We start from the raw sequence: 14,658 nt of genomic DNA, 5'->3' as shown, positions 1-14,658 counted from the left end.
TGAGCAACAGGAAAGCAAACACACATCCAATCCATTCTGTGGGCTGTTTCCCATTTTGCTCTTGCTCCCTCCTTCTTTATACTTTCATTTTCTTAAAAAGCCTATGCTTGGTGCTTCCACTTCCTTTACCTCCCGCTTCACTTACAAAACTTCAAAAGAACTATTTTGAGCATAAAGGAGAGCATAGAAAATAATATAAAATGACAACCAGATCTAAGTAACAGATGTTAACATTTTGTCATATGTACTTTGAAACTTTTTTTAAAGATATAAAACATGGAGATGCAGCTAAAAACCTATTGCTTTCCCCTCACTAATATTCACCTTTTTTTTTTAAGATTTTTTTTTGTTTTTTTATTTGACAGAGATACAGCGAGAGTAGAAACACAAGCAGGGGGAGAGGAAGAGGGAGAAGTAGGCCTCCCGCCAAGCAGGGAACCTAATGTGGGGCTCAATCCCAGGACGCCGGGCCCATGACCCCAGCCGAAGGCAGAAGCTTAATGGCTGAGCCACCCAGGCGCCCTTATTCACCCATTTTTAATCCCCAAATTACAATTATATATGACTCAAGCAAATATTGTGGTGCTATTTCTTTGTATCATTTGCATGCAAGTTATCATTTTCACCTATAGATAAGCCATCACAGACATAATTTTCTTTAGTTCATTTTCAGTCTTATAATGTATCATTCCCTAAGTATCTTATGTAACTTGATTTTTTTATGTTCATGTATTTTTGAGATTTGCAAATAAATACTTATAAACCAATCAACCAAATGATATTTATAAATCCAACTTAAGCATTTTTTATTCACTATAGTACTGCACTGTAAAAATAAGACAAATGTTAATTATTATATATTCCACTATCAGAGGTCTATTAAGTTTTATTTTCTTTTAAAAATCACATACCCCTTATTTTTCTTATTATCTTATTTTATTAGAATCTATAATAAACACTGCCTAGGAGTGCCTGTGTGGCTCAGCTGGTTAAGCATCTGACTCTTGGTTTTGGCTCAGGGTCATGGGATCGAGCTCCACGTTGGGACCCCTGCTCAGCTGGGGGTCCACTTGAGATTCTCCCTCTCCTTCCGCTCTTCTCTTTCTCAAATAAAATAAATAAAATCTTTTAAAAAATAATATAAAAACCCACCATGAATGTGATATTGATAGATATTATCTTCCTTACATTTAAAGAAAATATTTGTAATATCCAACCATTAAGTATAATGTTTGTAGAAAAATGTTGATAAAAACTTACTTAAAGAAGATTCACTTTACTTTGAGGTTACTAACAGTGTTTTAAATATATCTTTAAAAATCATGAATGGTTTCTACTTTCATTTTCATGAAAAGATTTTCTATACAGATTGAGAGTCGTGGGTTTCTTCCTTAATCTCTAAATGTGATGAATAACATAACATTTTTCTAATCTAATCGTATTTCAAGAACAAATCTTACATGGATATGAGAACATAAATATTGTGATGCAGTATTAGAAATAACTTCAGTATTTTACTTAGAATATTTAAGTTCTGTTCACAAATGGTCTATAATTTTTTTTTCTTCTTGTAGGAGTCTTATCAGGGTTATCAAAGGTTATAAAATAAGTTTAAGAAGCATATAACCCTCTTTCTTTCTTAGGAGCAGCTTGTATAAAATCTTTCTAATGACAGGGATTATCTTCTCTTTGGATGTTTGATGGAGATTACCTGAAAAACTCATCTGGACTTGTACTGGTGTTTTTGTATTGGGTAAAAACACTGGAGCTGGAGAGATGACAGATTTTATACTAATTTAACAATGAAATGTTTTCACATTTTTCTTGAGTCAGCGGATAATTTACAGTTTGCTTAAAATTATCCGTTAACTCTTTTTTAATAAATAGTATAAAAATTATCGATGGTAGTTGAGTTACATTTTCATTTCTATATTTCTGTATCTCATTTTAATTCCTAATATTTTTCTTGAATAATTCTGAGATTTGTCTACTTTACTAGTCTCTTATGTAATTGCATTTTCTTGGTCCTTTCAAACATTTGCTTTCTGTTTCATTCATTTGTACTTTTACATTCACTTGGTGCTTCTACTCACTCTCAATGTGATTATTCTGCTGTTGAATTTCCTCCCCTGATTAGATTTGAGAGCTTGGCTAATTTTGGATATTTCTGCTTTGTTTGCCCGCCCCCACCCCTGTGCAAGTATTTAGGAACTGTCTTGACTGCGTCTCACAAATTTCACTGCCATTCAGCTCTAATATTTTCCGATTTCCAATGCAGCTACTTCATAATCCGTGACTTATATTCAAGTTTATCTTAAAGATTTTAAACATTTGTGGTTTAGAGAAGTATTTCTTTGTTGATTACTCCTAGTTTTATTGCAATTTTATTGATCACAGAAAACAGTCTGAGTGACATAGCTCCTTTGTTTTCTATTGAGGCTTGATCCGATGCTTTAAAAGACAGGCATATTCTAAGCTACAGACCAATATCCCCACAAGCACTGATGCAAAAATCCTTAACAAAATAGAAGCACGGTGAATCCAGGAGCATATTACACAGGTTGCACACAACCATATTGATAAGGATTGCACAGATTCTGCGATACGATTGTTACTGTCATCTTAATAGTAAGTCACCAAGCTACAAACACGGGGTGTCTCTCCATTTACCCATGTCTTCTTTCACCTGTTTCAGCAGTACTTTATAATCAGCAGCGTGTAACTTGCACCATTGTGATTCTACTTATTCCTAAGTATTTTATTCTTTTTGATGGTACTGTAAATGGAATTGTTTTAATTTGCTTCCCAGACTTTTTTTTTAAAGAGTTTCTTTTTTTTTTTTAAAGATTTTATTTATTTATTTGACAGAGAGAGATCACAAGTAGACAGAGAGGCAGGCAGAGAGAGAGAGAGGGAAGCAGGCTCGCCGCTGAGCAGAGAGCCCGATGCGGGACTCGATCCCAGGACCCTGAGATCATGACCTGAGCCGAAGGCAGCGGCTTAATCCACTGAGCCACCCAGGCGCCCCCAGACTTTTTTTTTAAGAGTTTTTTTTTTTTTAAAGATTTTATTTATTTATTTGACAGAGAGAGATCACAAGTAGACAGAGAGGCAGGCAGAGAGAGAGAGAGGGAAGCAGGCTCGCCGCTGAGCAGAGAGCCCAATGCGGGACTCGATCCCAGGACCCTGAGATCATGACCTGAGCCGAAGGCAGCGGCTTAACACACTGTTCATAGCTTAATATATACAAATATAAAGTATTTTTTTGGTGTTGATTTCATATCCTGAAATGTTGCTGAATCTGTTTATTAGCTTTAGAGGGGGTGTGTGTGTGTGTGTGTGTGTGTGTTCTCCTTGGGGTTTTCTACATCTGTGAAGAGAGGTAGTGTTACTACTTCCTTCCAATCTGATTGCTTTTTATGTTCTGTTCTAATTGCTCTGACTTCAACTTCCAGTATTAATGTTGAACAGAAGTGTCACAAGTGAGCATCTTTGTTCTCTTCCTTATCTCAGGTGAAAAGCTTTCAGTCTTTCAACACCAAGTATAATGTCAGCTGTAGGTTCATCTATGGCCTTTATCCTGTTGAACAAGTTTCCTTCTATTCCTAGTTTTCTCAGTTTTTTTCTTATTTGTTTGTTTTTATGAATCAGCAGAGGGTGTGGAATTTTGTCAAATGCTTTTTCTGCACCAATTGAGATGATCATGTGGGTTTTTTCCTTTATTAATGTGGGGTATTTCATTGATTAATTTTAGTCTGTTTAACTGTCTTTGCATTTCTGGGATAAAACTCACTTGATCGTGGTATACAATCCCTTTAATATGCTACTAATTGGTCTACTAAGATCTTATTGAGGAATTTTGTACCTGTATTAGGAATAGTGGTCTGTAGTCTTCTCTTCTTGTAATCAGGGTAAAGCTGGCCTCACAGAGTTAAAAAGTATTCACTCCTACAATTTCTTGCAAGAGTTTGAGAAGAAGTGGTATTTCTTCTCTAAATATTTGATAGAATTCTCCAGTGAAGCCATCTGGTCTTGGGCTTTTCCTTGTTGGGATTTTTTGATTACTGATTTAATTGCCTTATTAGTTACAGCTTTACTCAGATTTCCGATTTCTTCTTGAGTCATTTCAGTAGTTTGTATATTTCTAGGAATTTTTCCATCTCATATAGGTTATCCATTTTTACATGTACATCTGTTCAGAGCATTCTCTTATAGTCCTTTTTTTATTTCTATAAAGTCAGTAGTAATGTCCCTATTTCATTTGTGATTTTAGCATCTGATTTTTTTCCTTAGTATATCTAATTAAAAGTTTGTTAATTTTATAGATATTTGCAATCAACTTTTTAAAAAAATTTACTTTATTGTTTTTCTATTCTCTTTTTTCATTCATCTCTAATCTTTATGCCAAAAATTGGCTAAGCTAGATGAAATGATGAGGAGGTAAATTTATGAAGAAGATATAACAATCTTAAATTTGGGAGCATCTACAAGTAGAACTTGAAGATTAAAATAAAGCAAAGTTGATAGAACTAAAAGAGAAATAGTCAAAGCCATAATTACCATTAAGGATTTTCTTCTTCCTTTCTTAGTAACTGATAGCAAGTAAACAGTTAAACATTCAGTAAGGATGTAGAAGACTTAACACTATTCATTCACCTGACTTAACAACTGACATTTACAGAACACTATAAATGACAAGAGAATACATATTCTTTCCAAATGCATGTGAAACATTCATCAGTATAAACCATATTTCATAAAACAAATCTCAAAAATTTAGAATATTTAAAATATACAAAGTATATTCTTTAAGAACAGAATTAAACTTGAGATTAAAACAGAAGGACAGCCGAAAAATGTCCAAATATTATAAATCAAACAATACACTTCAATAACTCATATGGTCAAAAGAAGAAACCATAAGGGAAATCTGAAAACATTTTGAAACAAATAGTCACAGTATGACATAACAAAACTTATAGGCTGTGTTCAGAGCTAGAGTTGCTCAGAAGTAAAGATATAGCACTACAATGCTGTATTAGAAAAGAAGAAAAGATTCAAATCTAAGTTTTAACTTAAATCAGAAAAAGAAGAACTGATTTTAAAAACAAGCTAAAAGAAATAGAAAAAAGAAATCAAGACAATAAATGATCAACTCAATGTCAATTAATTCAACAATCAGACAAAATTTTAAAATTTGTAACTAGAAGTGTCCTATACCCATTAGAAACTGAATTTCTTTAGTCTGGGCTCAGACAGATTCATAGGACATTCTACATTTAAAGAAGAAATATACCAATTCTATGCAAAATCTTTCATAAAATAGAAGAGAAGGAAATACCACTCACTTTTGGTCTCTAGAATTATCCTGATTCTAAAACCATATGGTTAATACATTAAAAAAAAGTATAGCCTACTATTTTTCATTATATGCAAAATCTTTGACAAAATGCTAACAAAAGAAATTTAGCAATACATAAAAAATATATACCATGATTGGGGTTAATTTGAGGTGTGTGAGCATAAACATAATATTAAAAAAATCAATGTGGGGGCGCCTGGGTGGCTCAGTGGGTTAAAGCCTCTGCCTTCAGCTCAGGTCATGGTCCCAGGGTCCTGGGATCGAGCCCCGCATCGGGCTCTCTGCTTGGCAGGGAGCCTGCTTCCTCCTCTCTCTCTGCCTGCCTCTCTGCCTAGTTGTGATTTCTCTCTGTCAAAGAAATAATACATTTAAAAAAAAAAAAATCAATGTGATTCACCATATTAACAAACTAAAACAGAAATACCACAACTATGTCAGTGAATGCAGAAAGCAGCATTTTGACAAAATCCAGCATCCATTCATAATAAAAATGTTCAGAAAATAGAACAGTGGAAAATTCTGTCAATCTGAGAGATGGTGCACATAAAAAAACCTACAGCTAGTACCATAGTAACTGGGGGATATGTTCATGCTATAATAATTAAATGTCTGTTCTCACCATTGCTATATGACGTTGTTCCGGTGATCCTAATCAGTGCAATTATGTAAGAAAAAAGAAATAAAAGGCATACAAATTGAACTATCTCCTAAAAAAGGTATTAGCACTAGCAAATAAGTTTAGCCTCATAAACTAGCCTGATAAATACATAAAATCTCTGCTAGAAACCTATTTACCTCCATTTCTTCAGTTTCTTTTACCCAGTACATAATGTCTGACTTTCAAGACAAAACTACACAGCATAGTAAAAAATAAAACAAACAAAAAACAACAAAACAACAGCTTCACAATAAAGAGCAAGCACCAGGACCAGCCTCAGATATGGCAAAGATGGGCAAAGATGCTGGAATTATCAGACTGGGAACTTAATTCATCTATGAAAATATAGTAAGTGTTTTAATGGAAAAACTGCACTACATGCAAGAACATATGGGTAATATAAGTGAAGAAATGTATTCTCTAAGAAAGAATAAAAAGGAAATTGTAGAAATAAAAAATACACCATCACAGAAATTAAGAATGCCTTTGATGAGCTCATTAACAATCAGGGCATGGCCAAGGACAGAATCAGTGAGCTTGAAGAAATGGTAATGGGAATTTCCAAAACAGAAATGGAAAGAGAAATAAGAATTGTGAAACAGTAATAGAAGGCGTATGTAATGGAAATATAAGAAGGAGGTTAAAGAGAGAAAGCAGAAGATCTATAGCAATAATGACTGAACATTTTCCAAAATTAGCACTAGCCAACAAAACAGTATCTCCGAATTTCAGAGAATATGACTCAACACAGAGTCCAAAATCTATGCTTAGCCATATTATATTCAAATTGCAGAAAATCAAAGATAAGGATAAAATCTTAAGAAGCCACACACACGCACGCACACACCCCAAAAACCTCATCAATAGAGCTTCAAACAAGAATTACATTAGATTTCTCTTCAGTAACCATGCAAGAAAAAAAAAAAAAATGGAGTAAAATACTTAGTGTTGAATGAAAAAAATACTGACCTAGAATTCTGTATCCAGAAAGATTATCTTTCAAAAATAAGAAATAATACTTTCCTAGACAAACAGAAATTGAGGTAATCTGTCACCAGTAAACCTACCTTGCAAGAAATGTTAAAGAAAAAAAAAAGTTCATGGGTGCCTAGGTGGCTCAGTCAGTTAAGTGTCTGACTTCAGCTCAGGTCACCATCTCCGGGTCCTGGGAATAGAGCCATGCATCCACTCATGCTCAGCAGGGAGTCTCTCTCTCACCCTCTCCCTTTGCCCCTCCCCCTGCTCATGCTGGCTCTGTCTCTCTCAAATAAATAGAGTCTTTAAAAAAAAGTTCATCGAAAGAAAATGGTAGAAACTTAGTTCTATAGAAAGAAAGGAAGAATGCTAGAAAAGGAACCAACGAAGGTAAAATAATTTTTTTTCTCACCCTTAATTGATTTAACAGAAAACAGTGTGTTCACAATAATAATGCAACAATGTATACAATAACTATAGTTTATGGATGAGTGACATTAATGAGCAATGTTACTTGGGACAGGAAGGAGGAATTAGGAATACTGCTTTAATGTACTTTTACCATCTGTGAAATGGTGTAGTATTATTTGAAAAAGGACTTCAATTAATTATAAATATATACTGCAACCTTAAAGGAAAGCACCAAGACAGTTTAAAAAGAAGTATAAATGATATGCTAAGAGAGGAGAAAAAGATGCATTCTTAGAAAATGTTCAGTTAAAACCAGAAAAATCAGAAAAAGAATGGAACACACAAAAAGAACCAAAGAACAGGACAATGAATAGGAAGAAGTAACAGATATGGTAGATAATAATCCAACTCTGGCAACAATCACTTTAAATTTCAATGGCCTAAAAACACCAACGAAAAGACAATGACTGCCAGAGTATATAAAAAAACAAGAACCAACTACGTATTATTTACAAGAAATGCACTTTCCACGTAAAGACATTGAGAGATTAAAAGTAAAGGGATGGAGGCAGACATGCCATGCTGACACTTACCAAAGGAAAGCTGGAGCAGTTACACTAATTTCAAGCAGAGCAGACTTCCGAGTAAGGAAAATTACCGCAGACAAAGAGGGACATTACATCATGATAAGGTGGCAAATTCTCCAATATGACCTAAGAATCCTTCATGTGTATGCATCTAACAACAGAGATTCAAAGTACAGCAGACGAAAACTGATAGAGGAGCAGGGAAAAACAGATTAACTCACTATTACACGTGGAGACATCAAGATCGCGCTATCAGTACCTGGCACATCCGGTAGGCAGAAAATTCGTAAGGACATCATGAACTGAAAAGCACCATCAGTCAATTAGACCCAACTGACATTTATGGACTACTTCATCCCAAGACAGCAGAACACACACTCTTCTCAAGCTCACAGACCATTCACCAAGACAGACCACATTCTAGGCCATAAAACACACCTTAACAGACTTAAAAGAACAGATATTCAAGGGAACGTTCTCAGGCCACAGTGGAATTAAACTGGAAATCAAAAAGAGAATGACAGCTCAAAACCCCCAAACACTTAGAGTTTAAATCCTAATACACTGAAATAACACACGATTCAAACAGGAAGTCTCGGGGAAAAAAACTGAAATATATTGAACTAAATGAAAATGAAAATACAACTTATCAAAAATTTGTGGGATGCAGTGAAAACAGAACTTAAAGGAAAATTTATTGCACTGAATCCATTCATTAGAAAGGAAAGATCTGAAGTAATAGTCTAAGCTTACAGCTTAGGAAACTGGAAATAGAAGAGCAAATAAAACCTGTGGTAAGAGAAAGAAAGAAATTTCAGAGCCGAAATCAATGAAACTGCAAACAAAATTGATGAAGAAAACCAACAAAACCACAAGCTGCCTCTTGCCAGCACACCTCTGCCACACTGAGTGAGCAACTGTCTTTCTGCGAAGGCCCCTGGCATTTCTGACCGTGTTCTGTGCTTGTGGATATGCTGCTGTTCGGTGCATGTTTTTTCATTTTGGCAAAAGTGATCTTTCACATTTCCTATTTAGGTATTGCAGTCAACTTCGCCCTAAATTATTGTTGTTATCTATTTACTTTTGAGAACATCTGACTGCTTAATCTCTAGTCATCCTCTTATTTTTTTCACTTTCTGGGTAATTTTGTGCCAGGTGAGATTCTTTTAAGGAAACCTACTGGTATTTTGTTTTAACCCAATCTGAGGGATCTTAAAACTGTGGCCATTTGCATTTCATGCCATAACTAACATCTGGACAGCTGTCTGTCTTCTTTTATATCCTTAGTACAATGCCTCATGATCAATGGAAGACAGTAATTTTAATGTTAAACTGCAGGAGTGTTTGGTAGATATTTGGAGCCCATCTATCTTTGATCCAAATTTAAAAATGGGCCATTGTTCAAGCACGGAAGGAGCATATCAATGTGGAGCTCCTAGAGGCATACTGTAGCTGACAATCCATCTTCTGTTAGTGCCCATGTTGTACTTGACTTTGCTTCATGGACCAACACCACAGCGATGGCTAACACCTGCGCTAACTGCCACAATCACCAATCTCATCAAGATGAATTTTTCAGTCAGAAAAGTGTCCCTGCAACTTTTGCATGATTCTTCACAAGGGATTCTGATATACCTTATAAAAATGTGTCCTCAAACCAACTTCCATTCCTGACTGTGGATATTTTCCAACACTCAGTCCTGGCTCTCACTGTTCTCACACCACCCTCTGTACCTGACTTTTTTTTTTTTTTTTTTTTTTTGACAGAAAGAGAGTGAGAGAGAGCACAAGTAGGGGGAGGGACAGAGGGAGAAGCAGACTCCCCACTGAGCAGGGAGCCCGAGATGGGACTTAATTCCAACACCTGGGATCATGGCTTGAGCCAAAGGCAGACACTGAGCCACCCAGGCACCCCATCCCAGGCTCTTTTTTTCTTTCCCATCAATTTTTCTCATCCCTCCCCTGCTCACAGAGGAAATCCACTCCCACAACCCTTGTTTAAGCAGGTTTCCAGATAGCCCTATCCATTGCTGTCCTCACTTCCAGTGCTAGTCCTGTATCTCTAGCCTCTGGATAACCGCATGTGGAATGAAATATTACCATCCCTGCGCAGTCTCTCAATGAGGTTCTCTTTTCCGAACTCTACCACCTAAAACTTTATCCTAACAAAAGCCGAAAGGGTCCAGTCGTGTTCTGTCAGTTTCCTAGTTGCATAGGTAAGTAGGTGCATCAAGCAAACAGGAACTAAGCTTGCAGGAAGCTACAGCACATCAGCAGGCACCCTGCTCCACTCTTTGCATCCGGTTTCAGTCGACCCTGAGCTGCGTGCGGGTTCTTCCCAGGCGGCAGATCTTCCTTCGTTCATCGCTACTTGAGTCATTCTCACATTGGCCTCCGCTTCTGAAATGACACATTCCCATTGTTTCCTTACCTTGTATTTCCTTCAAACATGTTCTTTTTCCATGAATCTTTCCAAGCCCAGGGAGTCATGTCTGAGAAGTGGAGCTAAGTAAACGAGCCTTAGAATAAAGGCTGAAGAGAAGCAATGAACCGAAAACCAGATACCAGATGGAAACAAGGATCTACATAAAGGAATGGAGAATGCTAAAAGTGTAAATACACAGTTTTAGTCACATCAAAATATAACTTGTCGAGAGCAAAATACAGTTCTCATGTGCTATGACGCTGATGACATGTGAAAGTAAAATGATAGCATAAAGAACGGAAGAGGAAACGAATGTGCTGTGAATGTGATGTGGTTCTAATATTAATTAAAGGCAATCTGTGAAAAGATAAACTTGTATATGGCAAACTCTGGAAACAACCTCAAAACAATAAAGAGAAGCTGTATAGCTAATAAGACAAGAGCCAAGATAAAACAGAATCATAAAATATTCAATAAATCTCAAAGCAGGCAGATGAAGATAAAGAAAGGAACAGATTTAAAAAAAATGGAAAGAGGGGCACCTGGGTGGCTCAGTGGGCTAAAGCCTCTGCCTTCAGCTCCGGTCATGATCCCAGGGTCCTGGGATCGAGCCCTGCATCGGGCTCTCTGCTCAGCGGGGGGCCTGCTTCCTCCTCTCTCTCTGCCTGCCTCTCTGCCTACTTGTGATCTGTCTGTCAAATAAATAAATAAAATCTTTAAAAAAAAAATGGAAAGAAAAAAATCCCAAGATGATAGATTTAAATCTATAGTAACTATGTCAATACTTGCATTAAATGAAAATGGGCTTCAGAGTCCATTTAAAAATCCTATGTAACCTAGTGAATAAGAAAGAACAATGCACAGTACAGTGGCTACGGCAGTCCATGTCTTCCTCCTCCCCGTCCTGCTGTGGGGCCAGATCCCCTGACAGAATCCAGCTGGGTTTAAGTCTGGCTGGTGCCACCTGTCTCTATAATGCCCTCCAAGAAACAGAGTTAGGGTGTGGGTAGAAAAAAGATGGAGCAGAAAAATAAAGAGAAAATTACTGAACACAAATTATTTTTTTAAGAGAGAGAGACAGCACGTGTGTGCGCAGTGGAGAGGACAGAAAGAGAGGGATCAAGAATCTCAGGTAGGCTCCATGCTGAGCCCCAACGTGGGGCTTGATCTCATGACCCTGAGAGTGTGACCTGAGTTGAAATCGAGAGTCCAACACTTAACCAACTGAGCCACCCAGGTGCCCCTAAAATTTTGATCTAATAATACAGGGGCAAAACAACATAAGTTTATAAAAGCTGTCAGTCATCAAGTTCAATTTAGTCTACAAAATCTACATCACATAGCGTAAAGTGAAGCTGAAAAGAAATTGAAGAAAGATGACAAGAAGAAAGAAGCCAATGAGCTATTCAAACCTGTACTTTTGCTCAAAAAATAATTAAAGGTGCAGATTCAATCTATGGTAGGTGTGCCCTTCAAGCAAGGGCAGTGAACTAAGGGAGGTAAGCATAAGTTGGCTAATGATGTGACTGGTGAGAAAATGGAATGCAAGAGGTAAAAAACTTGAAAAAGACAGTATGAATAATTGAGGTGAGAGAAAACTGCAGAGTGAACAAAAAGTACAGCGAAGCGGAAAAGAGGAAAAAAAACCCTCAAAGAGTGTGCAAACATTTTCTTGAAACTTTGGAAAACAACAAATATGGCTGACTTTGGGTATGCCCTGGAGGGGATGATATTTGTATGCATCATCATGCATTTCCTCCCGGATTTGTGGTGAAGAAAGATATAAAGAAGGAAGAGAAAGAAAATGAAATTTCGTAAGATACAACTGAAAGAGACATTCTGTCCTAGGTTCCAGTGTTACCAACATCACCCTAACATTTTCATGTTTCATGTTTCCTTTCAGAGGAAAGGAAAAGACAGGAAATTAAGGATGAACTTGAGCAAGATCAGGAAGGAAAGCAGACTTCAAAGCAGAGGAAGCGCTGGTGAGAGTGGTCGCGGGGTGCTGGAATTTTGTCCTGCTTGGGCCCATGGGCCTAAGGAAGCAGGCAGCACCTGTAATATGCAGGCAACAGGTGAAGGGGATGATTCAGTGCACACACACGGAGTGGACTTAAGCCCGTATATTCCAAGAGGTGGGGATGAGAAAGGCGTTACTATAGCTAGTCCTGAAAACTTCCTGTACTTCAAAAAACAATGAAGCCGAGCTTCCAGAGGTAAGGCTGAAGCAGTGAAGGAAGCAATGTGGAAACAGCACAACGAAGGGAAGAGACAGGAAAACGGAGCCAGGGGTGCTGGTCCCATTGAAGAAAATCTCTATACTGCTGAAGACTCAGAAAAACTAGAAAAATTAAACACAGTGGAGCCAGAAGAACAATACGAACCATGTCAATGAAAACGGTACCCCAGTTCAGCAGGAGTTGAAACGGACTACATTCATTTTTTTCCCACATCGGAATTCTTCAACAGGGTGTCTCTTTCCCATGCTGGTTCCGAAAGGCTTAACCTCCCTCCAGAAAGGAGAACTCTCCCTAAGTCTTGTCTTCTGACTTTGACTACATCTCATGGTAAGTTCAGAGTAGTTAATGGTGAATTGAAAATATAACCATCACTGCATAAAGTGACTAATTGTTGCAACTGTCCACTCACATCGGAAGTGCAACTGCTTTTCCAGCTTTTGATTTTTTATTACAAGGACAAGATAAATTTAAAACACCCTTAATTTATGTAGTTTTTAAGGAGTGATTTCACTTTCTTTGAATTTTTATGTTTAAAAGATGCCTAAAATATGAACACTATACTTCATAAAGGAAATTGCATATGTGGTTTTACTACTGTTTACCTTTGGGCAATGAGATGGACACTTAAAATGGAACTTCTCTAATCTGACAATATCAGCTTGAATGCCCTGTTTTAAATTTTCCCTCTTCTTTTTTGCCATAAAGTTGTAAATAAAGACCATAATACACATGAAAATAGACACAAACACACAGGAATCTACTACATGATGCCTCAAAGAAAACCCACTTGTAAAAGTAACACGATGGAAATGATAAACTCAAAAGAAAGCTGGAGTACTTATATTAATACTAGAAAAAGTAGATTTCAAAACAATGATTATTGCTATGAATATAAAGGAACACTTCATGAAGATAAAAGGGGTAAATTCACCAAGAAGCTATCACAAACCTAAATGTGTACACAACTATCAATGAAGCTTCAAAATACATGAAACAAAAGAGAAACAAATGCACAATTATAGCTCCAGATTTCAAAAACCCTTTTCCAGGGACTGAAAGGACAAATAGACAGAAAATCAGTAAGAATACAGGAAAGATAAGCACCACCAACCATCTTCACGAATGGCTGTTGACAGAACACTTTGTGCATTAAAAGCAAAATATACACTCTTTTCAAGTGTACATAGAACATATATCAAAGAGACCATTTTCTGGGCCATAAAGCAAATCTCAATAAATTTAAAAGGATTAGTATCATATAAAGTATGTTTTCCAAACACAAAAGAGTTTAGTGAGGAATCAGTAACAGAAAAATCTGAAAAATCCTTATATTTGGAAATCAAACGATATATTACTAATCTCCGAGTTAAGAAGGAATCACAAGAGGAATTAAAACTATTTTGAAATGAAAAAAAAAAAAAAAACCATATCAAACCTTGCAAAACAAAGGTAATAGTCCTTCTATGGAAACTCATTAGCATTCACTAAGTGCTATGCTACAAAGAGAGAACAGTCCGCCAACAACAATCTTAGCTTCCCCCCAAATAAAATAGGGAAAGAAGAGCAAACTAAACTCAAAAGAAATGGAATAAAGAGGTAACAAGGAACAGAATTAATTAATCAATGAATAATGAACAGAAAAAGAATACAGAAAATCAATGAAACCAAAAGCTGGTTCTTTGACAAAATTCAATAGCACTGATAGGGACCTCTCATTAGACTGTTCAAGGAAAAGAAGCGAGAACACACAATTACCAATATCAGGATTAAAAGAGAGGTCATCATTATATACATTAAAACAAACACTGTAAAGACAATAAGGGAGTATTATAAATATCTTTAAGCCATTAAATTAGAAAGCTTAGAAGACAAAAGATCCCGAAACATTCAAGAAGCAACAGAGAAGCAGAACAGACCCACAACTATGAAAGAAAATGAACTCAGAGCTAAAAACCTCCCAAACAAATACAAAACTCCAGGGCCAAGTGGCTTCACTGGTA

At 36.5% G+C, this 14,658-nt stretch overlaps 1 protein-coding gene across 6 annotated transcripts in view; it reads right to left on the bottom strand.

Moving 5' to 3' along the window:
- AKT3 (AKT serine/threonine kinase 3) overlaps nt 1–14,658 on the bottom strand; it is a 302,525-nt gene that overhangs the window by 24,866 nt on the left and 263,001 nt on the right. The window lies entirely within an intron of this gene.

Source organism: Meles meles, chromosome 17 (assembly GCF_922984935.1).
Source record: "Meles meles chromosome 17, mMelMel3.1 paternal haplotype, whole genome shotgun sequence".
Classification (NCBI taxonomy): Eukaryota; Metazoa; Chordata; class Mammalia; order Carnivora; family Mustelidae; genus Meles; species Meles meles.
Note: the sequence above shows the minus strand (reverse complement) of the source record. Positions and strands in the feature narration are given on the sequence as shown.